A 19,254-nucleotide genomic window follows, 5' to 3' on the forward strand; every position below is an offset into this window, starting at 1 on the left:
CCTGAGAAAGATAACCCTGCCCGTGCTGGGGTTCTGCCCTGGATGGCTCAGAGCCATACCGGCTTCCTCCAGGAGAGGTAGGAAGCTCTTTCCATCCTCGCCAAGGGTCAGCAAACACCCCCTGCAAAGAGCCAGACAGTAAATATTTTTTACTTTGTAGGTCACAGGATCTTGACCACAACTACTCTGAGTCTGCAATTATAGGGAAAGCAGCCTGAGACAATAAGCAAATTAATGTATGTGGCTGTGTTCCAATAAAACTTTATTTACAGAGACTTCCCTGGCGGTCCAGTGGTTAAGAATTCCCCTTGCAATTCAGGGGAGGAGAGTTCCCCGCAGCGGTCAGTAAATTAAGATCCCATATGTTGTGGAGCAACAAAGACGCAATGCAGTCAAATTAAAAAAAAAAAAAAAAAGACTTTATTTACAAAAACATGTGGACAGGTGGATTTGGCCGAAGGTTATAGTGTACAGATTCTTGATCTAAACCCTGAAGCAGCCTTGCTTGTGCTCAAAGTTTTATAAGTCTTCTCTGCTTAATTTTGAATGCTCCATTCTGTTTATAGGAGCTCAAACCCAGTCCAAGGCGCTCAAACGGAAATACGCGGAGCAGTTTCCTTCTTGCTCCATCCATGCTCTGTCCCTCCTCTCTGCTACATCCTCCAATCAGAACTCCTTCCTCCTCCCCCAGGGGGATGCATTCCATACAGAAGGACAGAAAATGGAGGTGGGGGTGGGGCCAGGGGAGGGCCGATGAAATCAAACTACACCTGTAGTTCTCAAACTGCAAGTCAATATTCTTTGTGTTGTTGGCTCAGTCGTGTCCGACTCTTTGCGATCCCATGGACGGTAGTCTTTCAGGCTCCTCTGTCCATGGAATTCTCCAGGCAAGAATACTGGGTAGCGGATCGAATAACTGGATCGAGCCCAGGTCTCCCGCATTACAGACTGATTCTTTACCGTCTGAGCCACTAGGGAAGACCATTAACTGTAATTAGTTCAAGAGAATTCAGCAGATCTCTGATATCTTTCAATAAACATCTTTTTTCTTTTTCTTATTTAATCAGAGGATGAGATGGTTAGATGGCATCACCGACTCAATGAACATGGGTTTGGGTGGACTCCGGGAGCTGGTGATGGACAGGGAAGCCTGGCATGCTGCAGTTCATGGGGTTGCAAAGAATCAGACACGACTGAGCGACTGAACTGAACTGAACTGATTCCAGCTTTTAAAGTTTTCCTTTAGGAAGTTTTTTGTCTTCCACAAGTCACTACATCCCAGCCATCAATAAAAGTCTCAATATGTACTTCTGTGGGAATTTTATGTTTCTTATAGGTCCCTCTTACTGCAGTTCTCCATCTCAAAATAATGGATTTCAATTTTCATTAGTGTATCATAAAATCAAATTCGTGCATCACAATAAACATTTGGAAAAATAATACAGAATAAACTAGAAAACAAAACTCCAGATAGCAGCACTTTGTATAGTCTTATTTTGTGAAGTTCTGTATTAGTTTTTTAGTCTACAGCCATACCAGCCTAAACATGCCTGATCTTGTCTGTGTTAGTTTTTTAAAGAGCTACATGTATATCCATAGATACAGAAATTCATGTTCATATATATGGTGTATGTATGCTAAGTCGCTTCATTTGTCTTTGACTCTGTGACCCCATGGACTGAAGGTCTCCAGGCTCCTCTGTCCATGGGAGTCTCCAGGCAAGAATACTGGAGTAGGTTGCCATGCCCTCCTCCAGGGAATCTTCCTCACCCAGAGATCAAACCTGAATCTCCTTTGGCTCCTGCATTGCTGGTGGATTATTTATTGCTGAGCCACTGCAGAAACCGTTTATATGTATATGTATACACACACACACACACACACACATTTCCTCCTGGATCATGATGTAAAATGTATTTATTTCTGTAGGCTGTCATCAAAAACTTTGAAAGCCACTGGGTTGTGTTCTAACCCATCTTTGATAGCCAGCCTTTTTCTTTCATACAGAGATGAAGGTCACGGCCCCTGTTCTTTTTAGATTGATTAATTGGTAAATTGACCTATTTATCTGGCTGCACCAGGTCTCAGCTGTGGCACGTCGGATCTTTGTTCTTTAGTGGCAGCATGCAGGAGTTTTAGTTGCGGCATGCAGAATCTATTTCCCTGATCAGGGATCACACCCAGGCCCCTCATTGGGAGCATGGATTCTTAGCCACTGGACCACCAAGGAGGTCTCCCATGGCCTCTGCTCTTAAAGAACTGGGTCACTAGGGGGAATTGACACGTAAACAGTTAAAATTCGGAGTGATAAAGGCTCTGAGATGAGTGAGCCTGTGGTGCTTTGAAAGCTGGCATTGGCTCTGGGTCTTGCCGGCTGCGTAGGGGTGTGTTTGGCGGACAAGAGGAACATCCCATACAAATGTGCGAAGCAACCCCTCCTGCTATCACACTCCTCCAGGGTTTGTTCTCCTAGTGAAGCTGGGATCTAAGCAAACATTTGTCTGCTTGGGCTTATGTTTGCTTTCCCTGAAATCAAACAGACCAACCGAGTCACTAGCAAACACTGACTAGGGGTCACTCTCGTCCCTAGTTATACAAATCTCTTTGACCGCTGACCCAGCACAGGTGTTTTTCCGTCTACTTTTGGGGGAGGTGTTCCACAGTCTTGCCATGAGCAAACTTGGAAGAAGCAGGATGATGCCAGCTGGTGTGTGATGTCCCGGGTGATGACCAGGGAAGAGGAAGCCACCCACAAGGTTGTTCACCCAGCTGGTGCCGGCAGCCCGGCCAGTCCAGCCTTCGTAATTCCCATCACCTGACTGTCACCAGTAATAAGAGGAGATGTCCATGATACGGCTGATGCTTAAAAGTTGTGACAGCCTCCTCTAATTTTAGCCTCAGCCAACTCAGAGAACGCGAGGGGCCCATTAAATATTGCAGAGGCTAGGAGGAGGTGGGGAAAGTAGGGGACAGAGGCCACGTATGGACTTTCATCCTGCGACTTGACTGAAACCATGAAACTACCAGTCCACCTTTGAGAGGCTCAGGGCTCCTTCCATAAAAGAGGAGGGATAACCATCCTGAAGGACTACTGATATCAAATAAGATTCCTGTGAAAGGGTAGTGTAATCTGTGTAGTGATTCGTAACTTTCAGATGACTTGGATATTATTCACACCATCTAGGACAGCTGCCGAGCCACATGGTGCTATGTGGCCTTTGGAAGCTCTTTAAAGAGCTCTTCAGGGACTTTCCTGGTGGCCCAGTGTTTAAGAATCCGCTTGCCAGTGCAGAACACAGGTTCAAGCCCTGGTCCGGGAAGATCCCATGTGCCTCGAAGCAACTAAACCTATGTGCCTCAACTACTGAGCCCATGCTTTACAAGAAGAGAAGCCGTCACGATGGGAAGCCAGAACTCCACGAGGAAGATGAGCCTCCAGTTGCTGCAACTGGAGAAAGTCCTTGCACAGCAGTGAAGACCCAGTGCAGCCAAAAGTAATTAATTTTTAACAAGAGCTTTTCGAAAGCTCTCAACCATGTCATGGAGAGGTTCCAGCTACATCTAGGAAAACCCGTCTTGCAATCAATATCTAAGTCAGCAGCACAGGCACCTTGAATCCAGAGTCTTCTTCACAGCTATTCAGTCATTTGGCAGATGTTCTTTTATGCCCCTGTTCTGGGCCAGGCACTAGGCTTAGGTAGGCTGGGGATGCTATGCTGAAAGTGACACAGCCCTAACCTCGGGGGACTTATATCCCTAAGGAGACCAGAAAGGAATGCATTCGTAAGGAACCTTAGAACAAGCTCTTGATTTTCTGATTTTCAGGTCAGCCAGTCAGGACCTTTTGTCCTTTCTGATAGAGCCCACCGACATGAGTCAAACCAGCTTTTCTTAGAGCTATACCTATACGTTTATAGATCAGCTTTGCTCAAGTTTTTTAAGCTATGGATAAGGTTTTTAAGGAAGATTATCACAAAGAAAAACCCCACTATGCTGTGTTCCTCTTTTCTAGCGGAAGCAGTGATGTAACATTGCTGAGTGCTCCTTTCTCTCTTCCTTGAAGGCAAAACTTTTGCCCTGAATCGCTGGACTTGGAAATACTTTCCTTTGTCTGATTGCCAGCAGAGGGCGCACTTGGCTCTTGTTGGAGACCATTCCAGTAAAGGCCCGTTTATACAGCAACGAATTTAAATTGAGTCAAACCTTCCAAAACAAGAAGCTTCTCCCCAGTATTGCCTTGTGTACACTCCACTTATGAGGTTGCTAGAGAAACAGGAAGATGAATTCAGCCTATTTTTTTAACAAATATAGTATAATTATTTTTATGATACATACATTAAAACTTTCCCCTTTTAAGTCTATACACAAAATGCAAATTTTAATAAACCATTCAGAGGCTTTTGGCCAGATTAGCATAAGAAATGTTAAATATTAGATTATAAGGTAAACTCACCATCACCTTCTATTTCCTGTTTATTCAAGGAAGGAAAAAGAAGTTTTTGTGCTTTTTCTAAACCCAGTTTTTTAATAATTAAAAAGTGAAGAAGTCTTCCTTCCTGGCCAAATCATGATACTTAAAACTTTAATTTTTATTTTGATAGCATCTGATGAGTTGGGGAAGGGTTGGGGTTGAATATCAAATCTTCCCATATAATTATGAGTTAATATTGCTTTTGTTCCAACCTCAGTGTTGAGGGGAGAAGGCAATGGCACCCCACTCCAGTACTCTTGCCTGGAAAATCCCATGGATGGAGGAGCCTGGTAGGCTGCAGTCCATGGGGTCGCTAAGAGTCAGACACAATTGAGCGACTTCACTTTCACTTTTCACTTTCATGCATTGGAGAAGGAAATGGCAACCCACTCCAGTGTTCTTGCCTAGAGAATCCCAGGCATGGGGGAGCCTGGTGGGCTGCCATCTATGGGGTCGCACAGAGTCGGACACGACTGAAGCTACTTAGTAACTTAGCGGTGTTGGGGACTAGTTCTTTGCTGGTAGGTTACCGTCTCTCTTATCCCAGAGAAAAGCTCTTAAACGTTAAAACAGAAGAGGAGTTAAAGAATCGTAAACACTAGTTAGGTTGCTCTTCAGAAAGATCAGTAATAGCAGAAACAACTCACTTATCCTCAACCTGCCACCCGATTGACTGGTGGTCTCCTTAAGAGCAGCTCAAGCATTCCACGTGCAACAAGAGGCGGAAGATGCTTCCAAAAGGAGGAGGGTAAGCTGTTAGTTTATCCCTCCCTTTCTTCTCGAGGGTCAGTTTCTATCCCCTTTCCCCACCTTCCACTATTCATTAAATGCCATGGAAATCCCAATTATTTGATGGGACCCTTGCCCTTGCAGAATTTATGATCTTACTTGTGAGTTAAACTTTACAAAAGTAAAAGTCAAAACCTCTTATTTTATAGGTTAAGAAACTGAGACAGTGACAGGGGACGAGAAACTTCCCTTTTCCGTGCCTGTCTCTGTTGTGAGATGAGAGGTTGAATCAGGTGGCCATGAGGGCAGAGAGTTAATGATTTCTGAATTAAAGAACAATCGTTGCTAAAACAGAATTTAATATAGGTGCCACCTGAGTTAGTCCCTTTTAAGTGAAACTGGCTCAAACTTCTGTCCTTCACACAACCCGTGCTTCCTCTAATATGTCAGGGAATTTGGAGGGGCAGGGTCCTATATTTCCCCTGGTGATCCCGGGATCTGAGCTCCTGTTGGCATTGAGTAGCAGTTTGTGAATCATCTCACTTCAAGAATATTCTGATCCTTTTCTGTACACATGACCCTTGGGCAGAATCTTTCTGATCCTCTCCTTCTCTGAAATCCCACTGGCCCTAAAATATATGAGTAGGGGAAGCTTTAAGGCAATGGAAGTGGTTCATGCTCTGGGACTGCAGCAACTTAAGATATTTGGCATTCTTGCTTTTTTTGAGGGGGGAGGCATGTGGGATCCTAGTTCTTTGTCCAGGATTGAACCTGTGCCCCCTGCATTGGAAGTGAGGCGTCTTAACCACTGGACAACCAGGGAAGGCCCTCAGCGTACTTGCTTATAACCTTATGGGGGTTTCTCGGTGTCGCACTTTCTCCAGCTGTCCCCTCACCATGCCGTTCTCCTGTCTCCCCTCCCTTGTCCAGTCTCCAGCCCTCTCCTCATTGGCTTATTGCCTCACTTCCCAAACACCTGACCCGTCTGTTCATTTGCTTGCTTCTTCAAGTCCAGATCCTACCCTGGAGCTTCACTTCCCTCTAGTTTTCAAGGTGTTCTCCTTAAAATGGAATTTGCTGCCTTGTATTTACAGTTAGAAAATTCACTCTTTGGGCTCTGAGCTTCCCAGCACCCAAAGCAAAGAGGGGAAATATCCATTACAAGGTTCACTGTGCTTATAAATTCATAATAGACCAGCAGTTGTTTAGCACAAGTGCAACTTTTTCAGGCTCTGAAGACTCTCCTGCAGTTCATGACAACAGGGGGGATGGTGTACGTATTGCTCCCCACAGCCTGCCTCTGCTATGGTACACCTAGGTCAACTAGTGACTTTCAAGTTTAAATCCTCTAGAAGAGCATTATTAATTCCATACAATGATGGCATTTATTGAGTGCCAGGAATAATGGTTTGAAATGCTGGCTAGAGAAGAACATGAGACAGAGATGTTCCCTGGCCTCCTGAGCTTACAGTTGAGGTAGGCATGGCCAAGCAGGAGGTCAGCTTTGAAGCATAATGTGGTAAGTAAGTAAGTAAGTAATTAAAGTCGCTCAGTCGTGTCCAACTCTTTGCGACCCTGTGGACCGTAGCCCACCAGGCTCCTCTGTCCATCGGATTCTCCAGGCAAGAATACTGGAGTGGGTTGCCATTTCCTTCTCCAGGGGATCTTCCCGTGGTGTAGGTGGGAAAACACAGCAGAGCCTGGACTAATATTGAAGGGTTGGCAAAGGCTTCCTGGAGGAAGTGATACCTACCACGAGGCTTAAAGGAGAAGTAAGATTTATCTGACCAAAAAGGAGAGAAACAAGTTCTGGACAGAGAGAAGAGCCTCTGATGAAAGAGCCTCCAGGATGAAATGCCTGGAGGTGAAAGAGACGAGACACAGGATTAGAGACTGGCTGATGCTGTCTTGCGGCACCCAGATCCTCTTCTGCAGGACAGCACCCACAGTCCTGCTATTGCAGGTCAGCTACTAAGGGCTCAGCTGCCCTCTTCGCAGGGGAATCACTCTTAGCTGATAGGAGGCACCTCACCTGGGAAGTTACCAGCCACTGCCTTCTCCTGCAGCCCAGGGTGGCCACAGCCAGTGAATGGCTGATACAAGGATTCCAAAGGTGGCTCCTCTTGTCTCCTGAGGGTGAGGGTGGGGTGGGGAGAGGGGGGTTCTGCTTGAACTAAGACAGCAACAAAGGGAAATGTTTGAGACTGAACTCTTTAGACATACTTGGTTTAAATTTCAGCCCCATCTATTAGCAAGTTGGGTTTCCCTGGTGGCTCGGTCAGTAAAGAATCCACTTGCCAATGCAGGAGACGCAGGAGACATGGGTCCCGTCCCTGGGTTGTGAAGATCCCCCGGAGAAGGGACTGGCAACCCACTCCAGTATTCTTGCCTGGGAAATTCCACGGACAGAGGAGCCTGGCGAGCTACAGTCCATGGGGTCACAAAGAGTCAGACATGACTTAGTGGAATAACCATCCTCACCAGCATTAGCAAGTCAGGGCTCTGCTGACTAAAGTTAATGTTGTGTTCAATTTTTAAAAATTCTCCTGTGATATACCCATATAGATTTCTGGTGACCAGGATCACAGTTCATGATCCTGACCTCCTTCAACCTCTTGAACTTGTAATGAAGGACATCGGAAACTCAGAAAATCCTGACATTTGGGTAAAATCCCTCTGGACCTCAGTCTCTTTGAAAAGTGGGAGTAATAATCCATGCTCTCTCTGCTTGAAAGAGATATGGCTAGAATTAAACATACCTCAAGAATATCTCATATTCTTTGACCTTCTGGGATAGATGAGGACAGGAATGCCTTACCACCACCATATCCCAAGATCCAGCAAGCCATCTTCCTCCCACCGAGTGAGAAGAGTTTGCTTTCTGGTTATTAGTCCGTCTCTTATGAGTCTGATCAGCGTCAGTCAGTGGGGCATCTAACCATGCATACAGTGGCAAGTGAAGTTTCTGAACCTACAAAAGCAGACACTAAGTCAAGACAGCAAGACTTTAGAGACTAACCTGGAATAGTACCCTGTTTTCCTCTCTCCCTCCAGCCCCTCGAGAGCAGGGCCAGTGACCTGCCATAGCAGAGCAGGTTGGGAGCTGGATCACGCAGGGCAAGTGGAAAGAGCTCCGACAAAACCCACTTTGAAGCAAAGAAGCAGAATATCTCCCCACCAGTAAAATATGCTTTTTAGTTTCTTGCTCCCAGGCAATCAGTATAAGCCACGAATTAAAGATAATTAGTGTCCTTCCAGAAAATGCAACTGTAATTATAGGCATTTAAATGCACTTAGTGCATTGGAGAAGAATCAATTGTTTCACAGTTCACAGAGGGTCCTGCTGGCTGGAGGGTAAACTCAGCACCTCCAGTAAAACTTGATAATCATTAGAAGTGTACCGGGCTTCAGGAAAGCTGGATCTCAGAGGCGCATGCTGTCCCCATAGTGGAGAAGGGAACATTCAGCCTTCAATGTAGTGGAAAACCCCAATGATTCATTGTGAGCTGGGTGCCAAAGTCCCCTGGGGTAAACATGCTCATTCCCTTCCTTTGGGCTCACAGACACCTTCTAAGTGCCAGGCACTAGGTAGGAGGGATACAGACAGTAAGGCAGGCATACACCGTTCCCGCCTCCTCAGAGCTCATGGTCTCTTTAGCCAGGATGGATGATAAGTCAAGCAAAACAGGACAGGGTGGAAAGTGACATATAGGGAAAGCATATATGGGTATGGGTTTCCCGGAGAAAGTGACTTTTAACCTGAGACCTAGAGGTTGACGAGAGTAAACAAAGCATATGTTACAGGCAGAGGCTTGGAAGGAGGTGGAACCATAATCTAGCGAAACACAGCAACACCTGCAGACAAGAAAGAGCGCAGCTCATCAAGGGATGGCTGGTATGTGGATTGGAAAAGGGAAGTGGCCAGAGATGGACAAAGGAGGGGAATTACAAATTAAGCCCAAATACTTAATTCCAAACACAATGACAGCCCCTGGATGGCGTTACATCAGCAAATAACAAAAGCTGGCTTTGAGAAGCGTAGAGACTTCTACTGTCCTCCAGTACTTCCAGGGAAGGAAACGTCACCGCTTCCTTGGGTTGTTTAGTCTACCGTGCAACCGAAAGGAAGCGTTTAGCCTCACCCTAGACATCTGTTCTCAGCCACCTTGGGTCGCTCCACACTCCCGACTGACAGACCTGGGGTTAGTTCCAGCCCCGTGCTGTGGCATCCAGGGCGGCCTCACCCTCCTCTGCCCGCCCCACCCCCACCACCCAGCCCTCGCCCCTGCCGGCTGACACTCAGGAGGTGCTCAGTGAGTATCTGTTAAATGAAAGGAGGGTGAATTGCTTCTGGGCTTCTATAATAGCTTAGAGCTTTGTCTTTGTTGAGCCCTCTCTCACATCACACCAGCCCTCTGACCCAAAGGAGCTCTCACTGTTCAAGTCAGCTCAGAAATCTGTCCTCTAAGAAGGCTTTTCCTCTGGCAGAGCTGATAGATCCTCCTCTGGGTTCTCTGGGCTCTTTCTACCTTGAGTCAATTCTTGTTATTCACAGTAGTTAGATTTTATAAAGTCTTTGCAAACCCTGAATTAGGGAACACCCAACCGTTGCTCTCAGGGAAAATATAGGGTGTTTTCTGTGAGCCTCTGATAACAACATACTTTGTTTTACATGTTTCTATTTAAAAATACCTTATATAATACATATTGTTAAAAGATCCTGATGCTGGGAAAGATTGAGGGCAAGAGGAGAAGAGGGCAACAGAGGATGAGTGGTTGGATGGCATCACTGACTCAATGTATATGTGTTTGAGCAAACTCTGGGAGAGAGTGAAGGGCAGGGAAGCCTGGTGTGCTGCAGTTCATGGGGTTGCAAAGAGTCAGACATGACTTAGTAACTGAAAAACAACAATGATACATATTGTTGACTCATTAACATTGAACTCACAGCCAACAGAGCTACAACTTATGCTTGAATGAAGCTTGTGTAACGTATGTATTTTCCACTTATGGCATATCATAGCCTTCTTGTCTTAAAGAACAGTAGACAATACTTCAACATCACGACTGGGGACCATTTTAAATAGTGATGTCACCAACGCAAAGCACAAAAATCAAGAAACATAGGCACCAAACTGACCCTGAAAAACACACTACATGCAGTAGGATTGCTGAAGCCAGAAGATAGAATTTGCCTAGTTCTTCCCCAACTAAGATGTGTGTGTTGGCAACTCAATTTTTCACTGTCTAGGAGTGATTGCTGAAGCCCTGCAAGTCCTGATTTTTAGTTCAGTTCATTTCAGTCACTCAGTCGTGTCTGATTCTTTTGCGATCTCATGGACTGCAGCACGCCAGGCCACCCTGTCCATCACCAACACCCAGAGTTCGCTCACACTCAGGTCCATCGAGTCAGTGATGCCATCCAGCCATCTCATCCTCTGTCGTCTCCTTCTCCTCCCGCCCAATCTTTCCCAGCATCAGGGTCTTTTCTGAGTCAGTTCTTCGCATCAGGTGGCCAAAGCATTGGAGTTTCAGCTTCCACATCAGTCCTTCCAATGAATATTCAGGACTGATCTCCTTTAGGATGGACTGGTTAGATCTCTTTGCAGTCCAAGGGACTCTCAAGAATCTTCTTCAGCACCACAGTTCAAAAGCATCCATTCTTCGGCGCTCAGCTTTCTTTATAGTTCAACTCTCACACCCATACATGACTACTGGAAAAACTATAGCTTTGACTAGACAAACCTTTGTTGGCAAAGTAATGTCTCTGCTTTTTCATATGCTGTCTAGGTTGATTATACCTTTTCTTCCACGGAGCAAGCGTCTTTTAATTTCACAGCTGCAGTCAATATCTGCAGTGATTTTGGAGCCCCCCAAAATAAAGTCTGTCGCTGTTTCCCCATCTATTTGCTGTGAAGTGATGGGATCAGAAGCCGTGATCTTAGTTTTCTGAATGTTGAGCTTTAAGTCAATTTTTTCACTCTCCTCTTTCACTTTCATCAAGAGGCTCTCTAGTTCTTCTTCACTTTCTGCCATAAGGATGGTGTCATCTGCATATCTGAGGTTATTGATATTTCTCCCGGCAATCTTGATTCCAGCTGGTGCTTCATCCTAGGGTCACAAATAAATTTTAGTGAATGGGCAAATCCACAAATATGGAATCTGTGAATTCTGAGAGTCAATTGTATCTTTATTATTATGAATTGAAGTTAGTAATTGATATTCACTTCTTTTTTTTTCAAAGGTGTCTAGTGACCACACTGTGAGCTCTTTGAGGAGTTAGCATACAGGAGGAAATAATGACAGAAATTAACATGGAGAACTTACTATGAAGCATGCATTTTCTCATTCAGTCCTAGCAAGAATTCTCTGAATTATGTACTGTTACTATTCTCACTTTGCAGATGGGGAAAGCAAGCTTTAGCAGTGATAGTAACATTTGCCTACGGTAACACAATCAGTTCAGTCGCTCAGTCGTATCCGACTCTTTATGACCCCATGGACTGCAGTGCGCCAGACTTCCCTGTCCATCACCAACTCCCAGAACTTACTCAAACTCATGTCCATTGAGTCAGTGATCCCATCCAACTATTTCCTCCTCTGTCGTCCCCTTCTCCTCCTGCCTTCAATCTTTCCCAGCATCAGGGTCTTTTCCAATGAATAAATGAGTATGGTAATGCGTATGGTACCACAGTAAATAGCAAAGGCTGGATTTGTACACAGGCAATCTGACTCGAGAACCCACATGCTTAATAGCTGGGCTATCCTACCTGTGAATTATCTGGAAAGGAAATGCAAGACCTTCAGCATAATCTGCTGCTCAGCCCCTGAGAGTGGCATCTATCCAGCCGGAGAGGAAACAGGAGTGGCTTCTAGGAGGAGGCAGAGCTGATGGCAGGAGCACTCATGCGTGGTCCTCCAGATCACTGAATTCACTCATTGGTTTTGATGCAGAATCTGGCCTCTGTTCCCCAACACTGAATCGAATCTCGTAGACAGAGTTTTGGGTGAAGTAAATAGCTCTATTGCTTTGCCAGGCAAAAGGGGCTGCAGAGGCAAATGCTCCCCAAACTGTGTGTCCCAACCTGGAGAGGGTAGTGCGGAGTTGAATAGCAATGGTTCGAAGAGAAGGGAGTGATCAGTTGGGAAATCCTTCTGATTAGTTAGTGGAAGGCAGCATCATCAACCTTCTGATTCCAACTGGTCTACAGTCTACCTGCTTGTGGGCAGCATACTGTTAATTTCTTCCACCTGGTGGGGGTTCAGTACCTGTAAAATAGCTTAACCAAATTGTTACATCTGTCCCTTGAAGGGGAGCCAGGACTCTGCCCTAAAGCTGCACTATTGTTTCTTGACTGTTTCTCCCCTGCCTGCAGCTCCCCTCCCTTCTCTAAGAGCAGCTATTTAGATCAGCCCGTTGGAACTCAAGGAAGGTCACAGAGGCTGAACGAAGCTCACAGTAAGTACTCTCCCTACAAACCTTCAAGTTGCGAACTTTCAAAGATGCAAACCTGCGTTCACATGTCCAATCACGTCTCTGACAAATACTGTCGCGTTCACGTATTGTCCATGGGTGGTTATGCTCTTGTGTTCTTTACTGTACACAGTATCTTTATTTCAAGCCCAGGATATCCAGAAACAAGTGTAAGGGCAGCGGGGATGTAGCAGGCACTGATGTCAACCCCTGTATGCGGCTGGTGCACTATACTACTGTACTTTTCAAGATACTGTACTGTAAGATTAAAAATGTTCATTTTTGTGTTTGTTTTTTGTGTATTCTTTGTGTGAGGAGTATTATAAACCTCTTACAGTACAATACCATATAGCTGATTATGTTAGTTGGGTACCTAGGCTAACTCTGTAGGACTTACAAATTGGACTTAGGAATGTGCTCTGAGAACAGAACTCATTTGTATGTAGGTGACTGACTATATTCCCTGTAATCAAGAAATGGGGGACACAGAAAGTCTTTTGTGCCCAGGAGCCCCACAGGGTGATTCTCAGTTTCAGTCTGAGGAGGCAAATGGCCAAGGCGGTCGTCTGGAAGGAAAGGTTTCTGCTTATGGGTGAATTGTCCAGCTTGGACCTATTGGCCTGAAGGCAGGGGCACAGGCGTTTCAGGGCCCTGCTAGGGACTTGGCAGCACTAGCATGACAAGGGAGGTACCCAGGAGCAAAGTGTGGGGCCCCCGAGGGCACATGACCTTGGATATGAGGGTCTTTAAGGTAGCAGCCTGGCCCCTGGCTATGTCAGAAGTGGGAAGACGGTACTTCTACCACCCACCACCCCGGGTCTAGAAGGCTATGTGTAGGGCAGAAACCTTAGGAATCACCTCTCGTGTTCTCTAGGGTCAGAAGTGGCTACTCAGACCAGGCCAGAGGCCTAGCTATTGAGTCGCTGGCCATTATCAGGCTGACAGTGTTCCCAGGCTGCTGGGCCTTGAGGAAATGGCTCAGGGAATAACCGAGTATGAAAAGAAATACCACATCAGGTGCAGAGGCATCCATAACGCCTTCCTTCTGGAAGGGGAACTCACACTCAAAGCCCTGTTTGCGGCCTGGAGGTTCTGATTCGGGGTGTAATTGCGCTCTGCTCTCAATGCACGCCGCTGCCACTCGCGGGCCTCCTGTGAGTCCTCTCCGTGGTCGCGGGAGCCAGCTTAGACGCGCCATGATGGGAAGAAGGCTCCGAAATGGCTCCAGTGAGAGCAATTTCCATACTTCAGAGCAATTCCAGGAACCTTTCCAGGGACAGAAAGGCCAAGATCTCTAAAGAAAGCATAAAGCGGCGGCCCCTGCCTGTGCACAAATTCTCCTTCCGCCTGAGGGAGCAGCTGGTCTCTACCTCCACCCCCACTCCCTGTCCCAGCCCGCAAGACGACTAAAGAGCCGGCTGCACCCAGGCTCTCCCTCCGCGGCTCCCCGCCTCCTGCCACTGCTCTGATGACTTCATCTTGGCGAAGAACAACCTGCTCCCCACCCCCAGCCCTTCTCGAGGAACATCACTTCTCTCCTTCCCACCTTCTGGTGGGGGCATCTGAGGAAAGGGTCAGGATCACCCCGTCGGGTGGTGACATTTCCATCTTTAACGAATTCTCCCTTGATCATAGCTTATACTATCCAGGTCTAATCTAGTTTCTCCAGGGCCTTGGCCTGTGGACTTGTGATCGTTTGCACAACGAGAGTGGATCTGGTCCAAATGAAGAAGTGGGTGAAATCCGTCTGCTTTAACCCACACCATGCCCGTCTCTTATTTCTCCAGATACTGCCACTCTGATCTATTGCTCCCCAAGACATCATTTATTCCCCTGCAGCTTCCTTTTACTATTATCGGTAATATCGAGGCTTTCACTATAAGGAAAGAATACATATGAATGCTTAACCAAAATAAAGTGTGTGAGTGCGACCAGCCTCCAAGATTGTCTTAACATGGAAAACAAAAACAACAAAAAGCAAAACACCCAATCTGACTCCAAAAGCATTGAAAAGTAACCCATGTGTGTTCAGCGGTGTCCTGAAGCAGCTGTGTTATACAGTACCACATGGAGAAAGACTTCCAAAGAATTCTCCTTTTGAATCTTCTCCTGCCGTCCCATTCCTCACAACAGCATATTTTCTCCTCTCTCTTCCTTTATCTTCCCAAACTTTTCTGCCCCAAGCGGCTGGCTTGCAGGCCTCATGGCCCAGCCACCCTCACTGTGGGGATAGCTTTTCCTGCTGTAACAGGGAGGAGCCAAGTGACTCCCTGGTGGATCTGTTTCTTTGCCTTGAACCTTTGCTTTTCATTGATAATCATACATATTGACTTGCCCCAGGGAACCCTGCCCCGCTGGCTGAATGTTAAACTAAAGGGGCTTTGTTCAGTTCACAGGGAGAAAATCTGACCCAGTGCTCCTGTGATTGGCTGCAGAAAAGAAGAAACAGAAGCATCCCATTTTGCAAGATAAATAGTATTTTTACTTCGCTTCCTCACCTCCTCTCCCGCTCTGTTCTATAAAAGAAATTAGCATCTGGACCTCAAAAGATGGCTTTTTGGAGACACGAGTCTGCTATCTTCTCAATCTGCCAGCCAACCCAGTGAAGTCAGTATTCCTTGCCTCAACACCCCCTCTGTTAATTTATTGGCCTGTTGTGTGGTGAGCAGAGTGAGCCTGGACTCGGTAACACCAATGCCTCTTCAACTTGCTTTGAAACAGAAGTAGCCACTCCAGACTAGCCTCCTGGATAGTCTTCCCCCTTTAGCCCCGTAATCTGCTCCATTTTCTGGGCTTCTTCAGTTTTGCCCAAGTCACAATAAAAGCTTTGGGGTAGGGCAACAGAAAGAAAATTCTGAGGTGGTACAGAAGTTGATATGTCCCAAACAGGTGGAATGGGTCACAGTCATGGTGTTATCTGACTAAGCTGGTTCTTCCCTAATATGTGTGTTGGTGCGGGGAGGGGTGGGGTATGCAAAGTGTTTTGTTCCACTTAAAACCCATGGCTCCTTTGAGCTGTGCTCAGATAGGTGAGTGGAGCAGGGACTTCAATGTAGAAAAACCCTCTACCATTGCTAAAATCAGCCGCTGATCACGCGGCTTCTAAGGTTTCAAGCTATTTTGCAAATGGATTAGTTCAGAATCTGCCTCCTGACTTCTGTCTAGTATTACCTCTAGCTCCTTGCCCACGTGTTTCCTTCGCTCTGACCTTGCTTGATTCTTAGTAACCGTTTTAATGTATCTTGCTGTCTTAGGATGATGATGTTGTTCTGTCACTAAGCTGTGTCTGACTCTTTGTGACCCATAGGCTGCAGCACGCCAGGCTCCCCTGTCCTTCGCTATCTCCCAGAGTTTGTTCAGATTCATGTCCACTGCGTTGGCGATGCTATCTATCCATCTCATCCTCTGCCGCCGCCTTCTCCTTTTGCTTTCAATCTTTCCCAGCAATATGGTTGGGTTTTTTTTTTTTTTGTAATGAGTCGGCTCTTTGCATCAGGTGGCTAAAGCACAGCTTCAGCTTCAGTCCTTCGAACACCCTCAGTGCTTATCTGGGTCGTGTTGTACAGTTTTTCTGTGTATTCTTGCCACCTCTTCTTAATGTCTCCTGCTTCTGTTAGGTCCATACCATTTCTGTCCTTTATCGAGCCCATCTTTGCATGAAATGTTCCCTTGGTATTTCTAACGTTCTTGAGGAGATCTCTAGTCTTTCCCATTCTATTGTTTTCCTCTATTTCTTTGCATTGTTCACTTAGGAAGCCTTTCTTATCTCTTCTTGCTATTCTTTGGAACTCTGCATTCAAATGGGTATATCTTTCTTTTTCTCCTTTGTCTTTTGCTTTTCTTCTTTTCTCAGTTATTTGTAAGGCCTTCTCAGACAATGATTTTGCCTTTTTTGCATTTCTTTGTCTTGGGGATGGTCTTGATCACTACCTGATATCACGAACCTCCATCCATAGTTCTTCAGGCAGTCTGTCTTTCCTGTCACTCCAAACAGAAAGGTTCTAAAGATTTAGTTGTACTATCTCGGTCTCATTTCATCAGTAGGTACCTTTGGCTTGGCCCCAGGCTTCAGGCAGGAGATGGATTCTGATTCCCTTCCACTCAGAGGATGCTCTTGGCACCTTTCTCACTGAATTGAACACCTGGCCTCCACACCTTCTTGCTGGCCCAGTTTTTGCTTGTACTGCATAGCTTCAGCTCCTGCCTACCTTTTTATAAAGACTTCCTCTACCTTCTCAAACAGAATGAAATGTTCCCTCTTATGGGGAGGGAACACATTTTATTTCCTCCACATTATGTATAATCTGTTACCCAGAACACATTATATTATGATCATTTATGTACAGCCCCCTCTTCTTAACAAGACTGTAAGCACTTTGAAGGTAAAGATTATACCCTATTTGTCTTGCTGTTCAATGCCTGACACAATGGCTGTAGATTAGTGAACTTGAATTTAAGGGGTTTCAGGACCTCTTAAGAAACCCAGTTTTTCACTGTAACTCAGAAATGGGTCTTCACTGATATAACATGATGTTTGTGGAAGATAATTTACAGACATAACCAAAAGGCATGTATTTGGACTCTGAAAATGATGTTCTAATCTGCCTGTTTGTGTGCTAACTTGGGCAAGGCCTTTTATTTGCTCTCATTTTGCTCCTTTGAAGATATAATTGCTTCTGGGTTCCATATTTCTATTGCTCATTACACTGTTCCATACCATTTCATTCTGAAAATAAAACAAAATAGGATATTTAAAATTAATGATGTGGGGCACAGCATTTTTTTTTTTCTCTACCTCTAGGCAGAATTAGCAAATGGCTTGAACACCAGCCATTCTTTTTATTGGAAGCATCTGGGTTTCATTAGAGTAAGAAAAATCACTGATTACGAGGGGAGAGGCCCCAGACCTACGTTTCAAAGGATCACTGGGATGTTTATCACTCCTGTCACCTCCTTCCCATGTCCAGCAGGTTTGGGGTGGCTACTCCTGTTTCAAAGCAAGTTGAAGAGGCATTGGTTTTTACATTTGAAAATTTCTAGTGTAAGTCATTCCACATTAGTTCCATCTTCAAAGATTAAAAAAATGAGCAGTTTCTTGGATGACACAAGCTTGTATGCCAGAGTTCTGTATCTTTTGTGACTGTCCTTGTTTGTGAAGAAACCAAAGTATCAGTGGGGTCTACTGATCATGTTTTTTTTTTTTTTAATGTTATTCATCTTTATTTCTTTTATTTGTTTTAATGGTAGGATAATTACTTTACAGTAGTGTGGTGGTTTTTGCCACGCATCGACATGAATCAGCCATGGGTGCACATGCGTCTCCCCATCCTGAATCCCCTCCCCACCCCATCCCTCTGGGTTGTCCCAGAGCACCGACTTTTGAGTGCCCTGCTTCATGCATCGAACTTGCACTGGTCATCTATTTTACATATGGTAATATACATTTCAGTGATATTCCCTTAAATCATCCTACCCTCCCCTTCTCCCACATAGTCCAAAAGCCTGTTCTTTACATCTGTGTGTGTGGTTTTTTTTTTTTTTTTTTGCTGTCTTGCATATAGGATTGTTGTTACCATCTTTCTAAATTCCATATATATGCATTAATACATTGTTTTGGTGTTTCTCTTTCTGGCTTACTTAACTCTGTATAATAAGCTCCAGTTTCATCCACCTCATCAGAACGGACTCAAATGAATTCTTTTTTTATCGCTGAGTAATGTTCCATTGGGTATATGTACCATAACTTCTTATGAAAGTAGTTGAAGGTTTGTCCTTTCCCCCCAAGCACCATAACTTGCTTAAAATGGAATTTGCAAAGACACACAATGGAGCTACCATATGAGGGGATGGAACATTCAGTGAGAGGTGTTACAAGGGTACTAATACTATAATAACAGTACTTGACTTTGTTTATGAGTTTACATACCAAGTCCTTTACTTATTCTATTATAGTTGGATATGTGATTTGGAGAAATGTTATTAAAGGTCTTTCTGTTTTCTTAAGCTTGCTTCTCTCTTACCTCCCAGCTGACTAATACAGGAAAATCTGACTTCCTCCTCTGGTGATCACCTTGCCCTTGGAAAACTTTAGCAGGATTAGGGGAAAGCGGTGGAGTAGGTCTCCTTAACTTACATGCTCGTGTGTTGTGGTTTATGTTAATTATAAACCTGAAATTGCTGAAAATGCAGCTCAGATTGGCTTAATCATTAAAGGGCATATATTGATTCACATGCTGAAAAGCCTGTAAACACCAGGCTTCAGTTAAGGCTTTACCCACAGCAATTCTTGTTAACATGGAGGACCCTGCCTTCCTCTCCGTGTATTTCCCTGAGTGGCCACGAGATGGCTCTAAGTAGCTTTGAGGGTTAAGGACTTTGTTGTTCAAATCCAAAAGAAAAAGATTCGTCAGGTAGTTTCAAAAGAAGAGTGAAGCCATTTTCTCCAGAATCTTTCAGAAAATGTGTCTTTGTTTTGACTGACTCTAATTAGGTCATCCCTGGACCGGTCATGGTGATGGAGGAGCAGTGAGACCTTCAGTCTGTTGAGGCCCATCCCTGGAATCATGTGGTCAGCTTCCCT

At 45.2% G+C, this 19,254-nt stretch overlaps 1 long non-coding RNA gene across 1 annotated transcript; it reads right to left on the reverse strand.

The window, feature by feature from the left end:
• Window positions 1-10,099: 10,099 nt before the first annotated feature.
• Window positions 10,100-14,364, reverse strand: LOC138419999 (uncharacterized). Its single transcript, XR_011249149.1, has 3 exons — window positions 14,221-14,364; window positions 13,737-13,940; window positions 10,100-11,311 (listed from the first exon to the last, which is right to left on the reverse strand). It is a non-coding gene; the product is annotated as an uncharacterized lncRNA (long non-coding RNA).
• Between the last annotated feature and the right edge of the window lie 4,890 nt (window positions 14,365-19,254).

The sequence above is a fragment of the Ovis canadensis genome, chromosome 15, assembly GCF_042477335.2.
Source record: "Ovis canadensis isolate MfBH-ARS-UI-01 breed Bighorn chromosome 15, ARS-UI_OviCan_v2, whole genome shotgun sequence".
In the NCBI taxonomy this organism is placed as follows: domain Eukaryota; kingdom Metazoa; phylum Chordata; class Mammalia; order Artiodactyla; family Bovidae; genus Ovis; species Ovis canadensis.